The sequence below is a fragment of the Lynx rufus genome, unplaced genomic scaffold, assembly GCF_022079265.1.
Source record: "Lynx rufus isolate CCGP_SWC_20201006 ecotype Redwood Valley unplaced genomic scaffold, mLynRuf1.p SCAF_9, whole genome shotgun sequence".
Lineage (NCBI taxonomy): Eukaryota > Metazoa > Chordata > Mammalia > Carnivora > Felidae > Lynx > Lynx rufus.
The window spans coordinates 54,197,991-54,211,190 of record NW_025814897.1 but is presented as its reverse complement, the minus strand read 5'-3'; the positions used below and the strand labels follow the sequence as shown (position 1 = coordinate 54,211,190).

The 13,200-nt window shown below is 40.8% G+C and overlaps 1 protein-coding gene across 1 annotated transcript in view; it reads right to left on the bottom strand.

Moving 5' to 3' along the window:
• GAB2 (GRB2 associated binding protein 2) overlaps window positions 1-13,200 on the bottom strand; it is a 190,774-nt gene that overhangs the window by 46,775 nt on the left and 130,799 nt on the right. The gene's annotated exons all lie outside the window — the stretch shown is intronic.

Below are 13,200 nucleotides of genomic sequence, written 5' to 3'. Positions count from 1 at the left end.
GAGAACTGATGGTTACCAGAGGGGAGGTAGATGGGGGGGATGGGTGAAATAGGTGATGGGGATAAAGGAGTGCACTTGTGATTAGCGCTGGGTGTTGTATGCAAGTGTTGAATCACTATATTATATACCTGAAACTAATATAATACTGTATGTTATCTATACCTGAATTAAAATAAAATTAAACAAATAAGATAGATTATGCTACCTTGGTAATTTAGCCCTCAAAGTTTAATATTAATGTATAGACAGCACTTTACTTTCTAAATGGTCAGTTCTCAGTGACGTAGAAACTTCCTGCTTTTACCCCCTGCTGGCTATTTTGTGACTTACAAGAAGCTGTAGCAAACAGGTCTGCGAAGCAGGGCTAGGACTAATGAGGAGTTAGAGCACACAGTCCTTGGACGGAGTTAAAGTCTTGGATTCTAGCCTCAGCAACACTGCTTTCTGCACCATTTAAACCTTAGCATCCTTACCCGTGCAAGAGGAAGAATGCTAGCAGCCCTATCTTATTTTGTTTGTTTCTTTACACTGAAAGGAGACTGTATAAGTGTTTTGTAGTCTGTCAAGTCCTCTAAGGACACCAGATACTTAAATCCTGTTCATCTTGACCTAAACATATAAAAATCATCATCACCACAACCACTACAGGGAAAACAGTGAACCAAGCAGGTATTGTTCACACTGTGCAACTATTGTCCTACCTTCCTCCCAACAACTGAGAGGGAGCATCACTTCCACTTTATAGATGATGAAACCCCAAAGAGATAAAGTTACTTATTCAGTATCATAAAGCAAATAAATCACAGAGCTGGGACTCAAGTACAGCTAGTGTGCCTTTCAGAGTCCATGTAAAAATGGCTGTGCAGGCCTCAGAATAGTTACTGAATACATAAAGCAGGGAGGGGACAAAGGGAAGGAGTCCTCGCCTTGGAGGATTCAAAGGATAGGGGTGAGGGCTTCCTAACAGTGGATGCCTCCTGAGCCCATGAATAATTCATCAAAGCTCTGTGCTGATGGCTGGTTCTTTTTGTGTGTGGTGCATCTGGTCAGGGACAGCTGCCCACAACTGGGCCACAAATGTGAGGACTCAGACTCGCCTGCTCATAAACAGAGCTCACAGAAGCTTCCTGCTCCCTTACTCTGGGGACTGAAGGCTATTTTGATTCCCAGAGGAAGATGGGGTTCTTATTTTTGTGCTTGTGCGTACATCTGTGCGCACACACCCCCCGCCGCCCCCCCAGACTCTACACATGTGATATGAAACCTTCTTGATATTCTTGGAATTGCTTTTCCTTCTGGAGCATCATCCCTGGTTTCCTTTTGGACAGAGTTTCCTCCATCCTTATGTCCATATTTAGACTCAGTTTCACTCCTGGTCTGTTCTTGATCCTAGACAGCTTTTATCCTAGGCATTTTTGGCTAGGGTATGTGAGGAGTTGGAGGGTGGCAGTAGAAAGAAGAAGCTGGGGGTGGCAATAAGGCTTTTTTTTTTTTTTTAAGACTCCATCTGCCATAGAACCTCTTCCAGACGAAAGTGAAAAACAGAAGTGTTTTTTTTTTTTTTTAAATGGGTCCCATCACAACTCTTACATAAAGAAGGAAAAAGGGTATATCTGCTTGAAGGAGGCTTCCCATGGAATGGAATGTTTCCAGGATCAAGCAGTGAGCAGGGATACAGCCTTGCACAGCCCCAGGGAATAGCTCTGCACAGAACACAAGGCCAATACTCCTCTGGGGACTATGAAACCGAAGTGGCTGTCAGAGGTCTGAGGTCTGTCTTGGTGAATCCAGAGAGAAGCAGAGTCACTGGGGGAGAAGATAATTTTATCTCTATTCAACAAAAAGACACTGGGATTCCAATCACATGACCTGTTCATATAACCCCAGAGTTGTGATTCAAACTCAGGTATCCTTACCCCCAGCCTACAGATTCAGCAATAGTGTGTGATGACTGGATTAAAACCCTAGAGTTTACTAAATTCTTGGGACAGTCCAGTGGAAGGATTTGAGCAATATGGGTTGGTGAGGAGGGAAACCTGAGCCAGCTGTAGGACCCCTTGTGGAAGGGGTCAGAGAGTGCTTCCAGCCCAACGCATAAGGTCCAAAGAGGCAACAATATCTGGACTTGGTTCTGGCAGATGTTTATATTCCAGGAGGTAAGAGACAAAGAGCATATTACTTAAAAAAATTTTTTTTATGTTTATTTAGTTTTTGAGAGAGAGAGACAGAGCATGAGTGGCAGAGGGGCAGAAAGAGAGAGGGAGACACAGAATGAGAAGCAGGCTCTGGGTTCTGAGCTGTCAGCACAGAGCCTGATGCAGGGCTCGAGCTCACGGACCATGAAATCATGGCCTGGGCCAGAGTCAGGGGTTCAACCGACTGAGCCACCAGGCACCCCAAGAGGCAGCATATTATAATGCAAAGTCATACCTGGGTTAGACTAGAATCTTGGCTGTCATTTTCTAGCTGTGTGATTTTGGGTCAAAACTGTTCCTCCCTCAAAGGATTCATGTGAGGGGCGCCTGGGTGGCGCAGTCGGTTAAGCGTCCGACTTCAGCCAGGTCACGATCTTGCGGTCCGTGAGTTCGAGCCCCGCGTCGGGCTCTGGGCTGATGGCTCAGAGCCTGGAGCCTGCTTCCGATTCTGTGTCTCCCTCTCTCTCTGCCCCTCCCCTGTTCATGCTCTGTCTCTCTCTGTCCCAAAAATAAATAAACGTTGAAAAAAAATTAAAAAAAAAAAAAAAAGGATTCATGTGAATTTTTAGTGAAACTTTATGCAGAGCTCCTACTTCACATAGAGTACATGCTCAATATATAGCTCCAATTATTTTCTTTTGTGGCCACTGAGGGTTAGGCGTCAGTACCGGGTGTTTTCCATATAAGAAGGCTGCTGACACTGACACCCAAGAGACTGGATTATTCTCAGTAAGCCCCAGCAAAACGAGAGCAGTGTTGTATTAAGGAAGCCTCAGGGACAGATGACAGAGAGCCCATGTGAACCCAGCCAAGGCAGGTAGGAGGACAGAGAAGAGCTGGGGTCCTGGAGTGCTAGGCAGGGAAGAAGAAGCACTCATTCTCCTTATTTGCAAAGAATGGAAATAAGTCAGTCAGAGAAGGACAATATCATATGTTTTCACTCATACGTGGATCTTGAGAAACTTAACAGAAGACCATGGGGGAGGGGGGGAAAGTTACAGAGGGAGGGAGGCAAACCATAAGAGACTCTTAAGGACTGAGAACAAACTAAGGGTAGATGGTGGATGGGGGAGAGGGGAAAGTGGGGGATGGGCAGGGAGGAGGACACTTGTTGGGATGAGCACTGGGTGTCGTATGTAAGCCAATTTGACAATAAATTATATTTAAAAATGAAAACATTAAAAATTAAAAAAAGAAAAGAATGGAAACACAGTTGATAAAAGTGATTAAATGAAATAAATAAAAGTAGGTAATCAAATGTTAATTTCCTTCCTGCTTCTCCTCTATTCCTGACTCTCAGTTAAAAAACCCCACTTATTTGGGTGATTAGGCTTTATAATTCCTTATCTGAGGGTTTTATAGACATAATCCATTTTTAAGAAAGTCTCTAAATTAAAACGTAAGCCATTATGTGGCCGGATCTTTTAACACAGTAAATTCTCCTATGATGGAAGAAAAGCCTGTTGTCTCCCTCAGAAAGATCTCACAAAGAATCCAAAACTTCTGTCACAGACAATATCCTTGCTCTGGTAATGAAACTACCTGGCATCTAATAAAATAATCCCCTTAAGAAAATAAGGTGAAGGTTTAAGGGAATATATCTTTTAAAAGACAAGGTTAGTGGAAAAATACTGACTTGATTATTTGTTACTTTTCCCTCCTCCCTTCCCTCATTGAGCTGGTGGTACAGGCTGGTGTCTCCATGCTTGGTGATGCCTCTATTACAGTACTCCCCTGTGACTGCCTGGTTAGAGGTCTGCCCCCTTCACTAGACTAAGATATCTGAGCACTGGAACTCTACTGGTCATCTTTGTAACCTCAGTGGTTGTGACAAGGACCATCACAAAATAAGTGCATGAATGGATGAATTTTCCTACCAAAGAAAACAAGCCTAGATAAATATGTGGTTCTACATATTTGCATTTGAACTGTACTTAAATCCTATACAATAAAAGGATCCAGATAATAATTCCTTTTTAAATTTGTGATTAAAAAAATATATTTGCACCAAGAGTAATTTTTGTTATATCTCAAGGATATGTTTGTCTTGGTAGGAACACCTCTAATCCCACAAGGAAATAATTCAATTAAAAGGAATTTGCTCACATAGATTAATGGAACAGAAGAGAAAACCCAGGAAATAAACCCACAATTACATGGTCAATTAATCTTCGACAAAGGGGGAAAGAATATGCAGTGGGAAAAATACAGTCTCTTCAACAAATGGTGTAGGGAAACTGGACAGCCACATGCCAAAGAGTGAAACTGGACACTTTCTTACACCATACATCTAAATAAACTCAAAATGGATTAAGACCTAAATGTGACACTTGAAACCATAAAAAATCCCTGAAGAGAGCAGAGGCAGTAATTTCTCTGACACTGGTTGTAGCAGCTTTTTTTCCTAGATGGGTGTCCTGAGGCAAGGGAAACAAAAGCAAAAATAAACTATTAGGACTTCATCAAAATAAAAATTGATTGTTGTGAAGGAAACGATCAACAAAACTAAAAGGTAACCTATGGAATGGGAGAAGACATTTGCAAATAACATATCTGATAAAGGGTTAGTACCCAGAATAAATAAAGAGCTGACACAACTCAACACCCAAAAAACAAATAATCCAATTAAAAAATGGGCAGAAGAGGGGCGCCTGGGTGCTTCAGTTTGCTAAGCATCTGACTTTTGATTTCAGTTCAAGTCATGATCTCACAGTTCATGAGATCAAGTCCTGTGTTAGGCTCTGCTCTAACAACGCAGGGAGTCTCTCAGCCCTTCCCCAGCTTACATGCATGTACTCTTTCACAAAATAAATAAATACTTTTTAAAAAATGGGCAGAAGACATGAACAGATATTTCTCCAAAGAAATCCAGATGGCGACAGACACATAAAAAGATGCTCAGGGGGCGCCTGGGTGGCGCAGTTGGTTAAGCGTCCGACTTCAGCCAGGTCACGATCTCGCGGTCCGTGAGTTCGAGCCCCGCGTCGGGCTCTGGGCTGATGGCTCAGAGCCTGGAGCCTGTTTCCGATTCTGTGTCTCCCTCTCTCTCTGCCCCTCCCCCGTTCATGTTCTGTCTCTCTCTGTCCCAAAAATAAATAAACGTTGAAAAGATGCTCAACATCACACATCATCAGGAAAATGCAAATCAAAACCACAATGAGATATCACATCACACTTGTTGGAATGGCTAAAATAAAAAATACAAGAAGAAAAAATTAACACAAGAAACAACAGATATAGGCGTGGATGTGAAGAAAAAGGAACCCTCGTGCACTATTGGTGGAAACGCAAACTGGTGCAGCCACTGTGGAAAACAGTATGGACGTTCGTCAGAAAGTTGGAAATAAAACTATCCCGCAATCCAATAATCACACTATTGGGCATTTACCCCCCAAATACAAAAACACTAATACAAAGGGATACATGCACCACTATTATTTACAACAGCCAAACTATGGAAGTAGCCCAAATGTCCCTCGATAGCTGAATGGATAAAGAAGATGTGGGGTGTGTGTATGTGTGTATGCATGCGTGTGTCTATGTGTATGAATGAAATCTTGCCATTTGCACCAACATGGATGTATCTAGAGTATATTATGCTAAGTGAAGAAAGTCAGTGAGAGAAAGACAAATACCATATGATTTCACTCATATGTGGAATTTAAGAGACAAAACAAATGAGCATAGGAAAAAAGAGAGAAATCAAGAAACAGACTCTTAACTAGAGAGAGCAGAGGGTTACCAAAGGGGAGGTGGGGGAGCAATGGGTGAAACAGGTGATGGGGATTAAAGAGTACATTTATTATGATGAGCACTGAGTAATGTATAGAATTGTTGAATCACTATGTTGTAATATAATACTGTATGTTAACTATACTGGAATTAAAATTTAAAAACTTAAATAAAAAAAAGCAATTGCTTTCTGATTACTTTCTTCCCCAATCATACCTATTATTATTTTTTTTAAGCTGAGGTATTCTTTGGACCTATCTCTAACATTTATGAAAGCTTGGAGACTGGGGTTGGGGAGCTAAGTCTATGGTTTTTCCCTTCTGCCTTTTTTTTTTAATTTTTTATGTTTTTATTTTATTTTTGAGAGAGAGAGAGAGAGAGACGGTGTGAATGGGGGAGGGGCAGAGAGAGAGTGGGAGACTCCAGACTCTGAGCTGTCGGTGGAGAGCCTGACATGGGACTCAAACTCACAGACTGTGAGATCCAACCTGAGCTGAAGTTGGATGCTTAACCGACTGAGCCACCCAGATGCCTCTCCCTCCTGTTCTTTTGATTCCTTTTTTATTCTCTCTCTCCCTTTTTTCCCCCAATAAGCTTTTTATTCTTTCATCAGGAATAAAATAAAGGGAAAAACAAAAAATTCATGAAGCCTATAAATGACAGAAATTTGGGGAAATTCCATTCAGGAAACAAAGATTATACCAAAGATACTAAGAGTAAATGCAGACTCATAATCTGCAAGGAAGAACAGAATCACAGAATTGCTAAGACAGGACATCTAGTCCAGGCACAACTGACTACATAATTTGCAGAGTCTGGTACAAAGTGAAAATGCGGCTCCTTGTTCAAAAGTTAAGAACTTCAACACAAATAAATGGAAAGGTATCTCATGTTTATGGATTGGAAGAATTAACATTGTTAAAAGGTTCACACTACCCAAAGTCATTTACAGATTCAGTGAAATCCCTATCAAAGCTCCAATGTCATTAAAAAATTTTTTTTAATGTTTATTTATTCTTCAGAGAGAGAGAGAGAGAGAGAGAGAGAGAGACGGAACATGAGTGGGGGAGGGGCATAGCAAGAGAGGGACACAGAATCTGAAGCAGGCTCCAGGTTCTGAGCTGTCAGCATACAGCCTGACGCAGGGCTCGAACTCACAAGCCAAGAGATCATGACCTGAGCTGAAGCGGGACACTCAGTGGAGACAACTGGGCACCCCTCCCAATGTCATTTTTTTTTAAATTTTTTTTTTCAACGTTTATTTTCCATTTTTGGGACAGAGAGAGACAGAGCATGAACGGGGGAGGGGCAGAGAGAGAGGGAGACACAGAATCGGAAACAGGCTCCAGGCTCCGAGCCATCAGCCCAGAGCCCGACGCGGGGCTCGAACTCCCAGACCGCGAGATCGTGACCTGGCTGAAGTCGGACGCTCAACCGACTGCGCCACCCAGGCGCCCCCCAATGTCATTTTTTTTTTACAATAATAGAAAAACAATTTTAAAATTCATATGGAACCACAAAAGATTCCAAATAGCAAAAGCAATCCTGAGAAAGAAGAATAAAGTTGCAGGTATCACACTTCCTGATTTCAGTCTATATGACAAAGCTATAGTAATCAAAACAGTATGGTATGACATAAAAACAGACACACAGATCAATGGAACATAATAGAAAGCCCCACATGTATGGTCAACTAATATTTGACAAGGGAGCCAAGCATACTCAGTGGGGAAAAGATAGTGTCTTCAAAAAAAATGGTGCTAGGAAAACTGGACACTGACATGCAACAAATGAAACTGGACCCTTATATTACTCACAAAAACTAACTCAAAATGGATTAAAGATTTAAATGTAAGACCTAAGGGCATCTAGGTGGCTCAGTTGGTTGAGCATCCCACTCTTGATTTCAGCTCAGGTCATCATCTCATAGTTCTTGGGATAGAGCTCTGCATCTGGCTCTGCACTGACAGTGCAAAGTCTGATTGGGATTCTCTCTCCTTCTCTCTCTGCCCCTCCCCCACTCATGTGTGCATGCTTAGATAGATAGATAGATAGATAGATAGATAGATAAATGTAAGATCTGAAACCATAAAACTCCCAAGAGAAAACAGAAAAAAAGATTCCTTGATGGTGGTATTGGCAAGGAGTTTTTTGGATATGATACGAAAAATACAAATAAGAAAAGCAAAATTAAACAAATGGAACTACATTAAACTAAAAAGCTTTCAGGCATCTTGGTGGCTCAGCCAGTTAAGCATCCGATTTAGGCTCAGGTCATGATCTCACAGTTTGTGAATTTGAGACCCGCGTTCAGCTCTGTGCTGACAGCTCAGAGCCTGGAGCCTGCTTTGGATTCTGTGTCACCTCTCTCTCTGCCCCGCCCCCACTCATGCTCTGTCTCTCTCAAAATTAAATAAAGATTAAAAAAAATTAAAAAAAAAAACTAAAAAGCTTTGGCACAGCAAAAGTAACAAGATGAAAAGGCAATCAAAGAAATGGAATAAGATATGTATTTTCAAATATCTGATACGGGGTTAATAACTAAAGTACATAAGGAATTCCTACAACTCAATAGCAAAAACAAAAATAAAAACAGATAACCCAATTAAAAAGTGGTCATAGGATCTGAATAGACACTCTTCCAAGGAAGATATTCATATGGGCAACAGTTACCTGAAAAGGCACAGGTCATTAATTATCAGGGAAATGCAAATAAAACCAAAACCACAAAGAGAGAGCCTGCTAACGGGCTATTATCAAAAACTAAGAGATTACTGTGAGCAAGGATGTAGAGAAAAGGGAACCCTTGTGACTACTGGTGGGAACATAAATTGGTACAGCCACTATGGAAAACAGTATGGAGGTTTCTCAAAAAATTAAAAATAGAACTACCATATGATCCAGCAATTCCAATTATGCATATATATCTGAAGGAACTGAAATCACCTTGAAGAGGTATCTACACCCCCATATTCACTGCAGCACTACTTATAATAGCCAAGACATGGAAACAATCTGTGTCCACTAATGGATGAATGGATAAAGGAAATTTTATAAATACATATGTAATACTATTCAGTCATAAAAAATAAGTAAATCCTGCCATTTATGACAATATAGATGAACCTTGAGGGCATTATGCTAAGTGAAATAAGTCAGAGAAGAACAAATACTGTATAACCTCACTTAGTACGTGGAAGCTGAAAAAAAAAACAAACTCACAGAAACAGAGAGTAGATTGGTGGTTACCAGGGGCAGAGGCAGGGGAAATGGATGAAGATCAAGGGTACAAACTTCTAGTTATAAAACGAATTAGTCTTGGGGATATAATGTACAACATAGTGACTATAGTTAATAATACTGTAATATATATTTGAACATTGTTGAGAGAACAGGTGTTAAAAGTTCCCACCATATACACACACAAATCCTAACTATGTGAGATAATAGATGTGTTAACTAACCTTACTGTGGTAATCATTTTGCAACATACACATGTATCATATCTTCACACTGTACACCTTAAACAATTATAAAAAAAAAATGAAGGACTTCAAAATGGGGACAGTACAGCATTACCCAAGTGCAAGGCTAAGGGTGGAGCCCTGTGAGACTGCATAGGTCTCATGCTCATGGTGCTGGCCCTAAGTCTGGACGGGTGTTCCCAAACCTGGCTGGCTGTCAGAATCAACTTAGGAACTTTAAAAAATAAACTGAGATATAATTCATGTATCATAAATTTCCCCAATTTCAAAATGCAAAATTCAGTAGTTTTTAGTATATTCACAAAATTTTACAACCATCATCACTATCAAATCCCAGAACATTTTATCCCCCTAAACGAAATCCCATACTCGTTAGCAGGCACTCCTCATTCTCCCACTGTCAACCACCAATCTATCTCCTGTCTCTATGGATTTTCTTATTCTGACATTTCAAATAAATGGAATAAAAAACTATGTGATGCTTTGTGTTTTCTTCCATTTAGCACAATGTTTTCATGATTCATGCATGTGTAGAATGTACAACGTGGAATGTTAGATCATTCCATTTTATGGCTAAATAATACACACACACCACACCACATACTGTTTACTTGTTGGATAATGGACTAACCTGATGGATAATTCAGGTTGTGTTCACTTTTTGGTCATCGTGAATAGTGCTGCTATGAACGTTTGTGTGCAAGTTTTTGTGTGAACATTTGTTTTCATTTCTCTTGAGTATATGCTTAGGAAGAGAATTATTGGGTTGTAGGTTTAACTTTTTGAAAAACTTCCACACTGTTTTCTGCAGTAGCTGTACCATTTTACACTCCTGCTAGCAATGCAGAGGGATGGATGAGTAATGGATGTTTCTCCACACCCCTGCCAACACTTGTCATTGTCCATCTTTTTGATCATAGCCATTCTAGTGAGTATGAAGTGGTATCTCATTGTGGTTTTGATTTCCATTTTCTAATGCGTAATCATGTTCAGCATCTTTTCATGTGCTTATTGGCCATCTATTCTATGTATTTTCTCTGGAGAAATGTCTACACAGTTCCTTTGCCCGTTTTCAAATGGGGTCATCTTTTTGTTGCTGTTATTGACTTGTAAGAGCTCCTTTTATATTCTAGATACTAGACCTTTATCAGGTATATGACCCAGAAATATTTTCTCCCATTCTGTAGAAAGGGCTTTAGAAACTATTTTTTTTTAACGTTTATTTATTTTTGAGACAGAGAGAGACAGAGCATGAACGGGGGAGGGTCAGACAGAGAGGGAGACACAGAATTTGAAACAGGCTCCAGGCTCTGAGCGGTCAGCACAGAGCCCGACGCGGAGCTCGAACTCACGGACCTCGAGATCATGACCTGAGCCGAAGTCGGATGCTTAACTGACTGAGCCACCCAGGCGCCCCTAGAAACTATTGATTCCTTAGCCTAAAATCAGATCTACTGAATCACCACCTGTAATTTAAAAGGTAAAGAGCTTTTCAGGTGATTCAGATGACCCAAGAGGCTTGGGAATGAGTAATCCAGACCAGGGCTTCCCAAAATTTAATTGTATACAAAATTTAATGTGCATACAAATCACCTGGAGATCTTAATAAAATTCAGATTTTGGGGCAACCAGAACACCACCATTAGAATACCACAGTAATCACTGTTGCACACATGATGACTGTGAGCATCCATTGGTGAGTGTTAGAATTAGTGGGCGAAAGTTTAAGGAGAAATAGGATAATTGATCATTAAAGTATTTCCTCCAAAATATTTATTAATTGCAAAAGCAAAGACAGTGACTTTACAATGGAGGAGCTTGGCAGATACTACCTTAACCAAGAGATCAAGGTACACATGACCAGTAGGTAATAAGACATACTGCTACCACGTGCCCTCTGATACAATGTGAGAAAGGCACACCTCTGTGTACTCTCCCCCAAACTTATAGCCTCCATCTAATCATGAGAAAACATCAGATAAACCCAAACTGAGGGACACTCTACAAAATATCTAACCAATACTTTTTGAAAGGATCAAAGTCAAAAAAAAAAAAAAAAAGAAAGAAAGAAAAAAAAGACTTAGGAACTGTCACAGATTGGAGGAGATATGGAGACATAATCATTAAATCTAATGTGGTATGCTGGGCTGAATCCTGAGGAATGAAGACAAGGGTGAAAAAAGAGGTGAAATCCAAATATACTGTACTTGAAAGCTTTGTACCAATGTTAACTGCACAGTTTTGATAGCTGTACCATGGTTGAGTAAGATAGGGAAAGCTGAGGGAAAGATACATGGGAACTTACTGTACAATTTTTGCAACTCTACTGAAAGTCTAAGATTATTTCAAAATAAGTTTAAAAAAATACATATATATTCTGATTCTGCAAATCAGAGTTGGAAGTTCCCATGAGAAGCTGATGCTTTGGGTTCCCCAACCGCACTCTCAGTAGCAAGAGTCTAAACTAGCTGTTTTCAGACTTAATCGTGCATCAGAATCACCAGGAGGGTTGTAAAAACACAGATTGCTGGGCCCTACTCCAAGAGTTTCTGATTCAGTAAGTCTGGCTGGGGTGATCCTAAGAATCTGCATTTCTAACAGGTTCTCAGATGATGTTGATGTTGCTGATGAGCTAAGAATGGTTTCCGTGTTTTTTTATTTTTTAAAATTTATTTATTTTGAGAGAGAGGGCGCACACGCGTGCACATGAGTGGGGAAGGGGCAGAGAGAGGAGAGAAAGAATCCCAAGGAGGCTTTATACCGCTGAACCCATGAACTGTGAGATCATGATCCAAGCCAAAATCAAGAGTCAGATGTTTAAAAGACTGAGCCACCCAGGAGCTCCAGTTTGTATGTTTTTAGAGAGTTGCAAAAAAAATTGGCCTTCAAATATTTACAGAAAATGGTTGCTGAGCCTCGGATGCTTGCTACTCAGAATGAAGCTGTGAAGAGACACTTATGCCTAGGTCCCACCCCTGAGATTCCTAGTGAGCTGATCTGGCATGGGTCCTTGGCATCAACATTTTAAAAATGCTCTCCTTTAATTCTGTTGTGCAGCCAGGTTTAAGAACTACTGATTTAAGCTCTCCGCCTGCCTCAGGAAAAAAAAAACCCAAACATAAAAACCTATTTCTCAATCATCCCCAAGTTTGGGGATGAGCCCAAACAACTGTCAAAGGGCATTTCTGCAACTCAAAACTCAGTTACAAAAGTTGGGCTACTATTCTGTGAAAGTCAACAAGACCCAAATATAAATCGGCATTTCCCTCTCTCACCTATCCCCTCCCAAGTGAGTATCAAAGAACGCTGGATTATATATCAACAGTAATTACCCCAAACCCAAAGGAAAAAAAGTGGCACGTGTAGCTGTGCAGGATGGTCTGAAATAGATGGGCTAGAACACGCAGAGGCGGACCAGAGAAGGAATCAAGGTGAGGACTGCCCTCTGGGATAAGTGGTGGGTAAGAGAGCACAGAGGGCTAGAAAGCTGAGGGAAGGGGAGAAAGGTGCAGGGCTGAGAAATGGAGTGGTGTTGAGGTACCTGAAGAAATACCACAAAGTACCTTTAGCTTCCTCATAACCTCAACATATCTGTTTCCCATTTGAATGTAATTAGGGCCAGGGTTCCTCTAGTATTTGATCAAACCCTTCACAGTCTTACTCTTTGCCTATTACTCCTCTGCCAAAGATGAACGCTTTTAGCTGCAGTGGGCTGTCCTTGCTCAAGGGATCTGAAGGCCTTCATCTTAGTCCCAACTGCTAAGCCTGCTCCAGGAAGCACCTTGCCA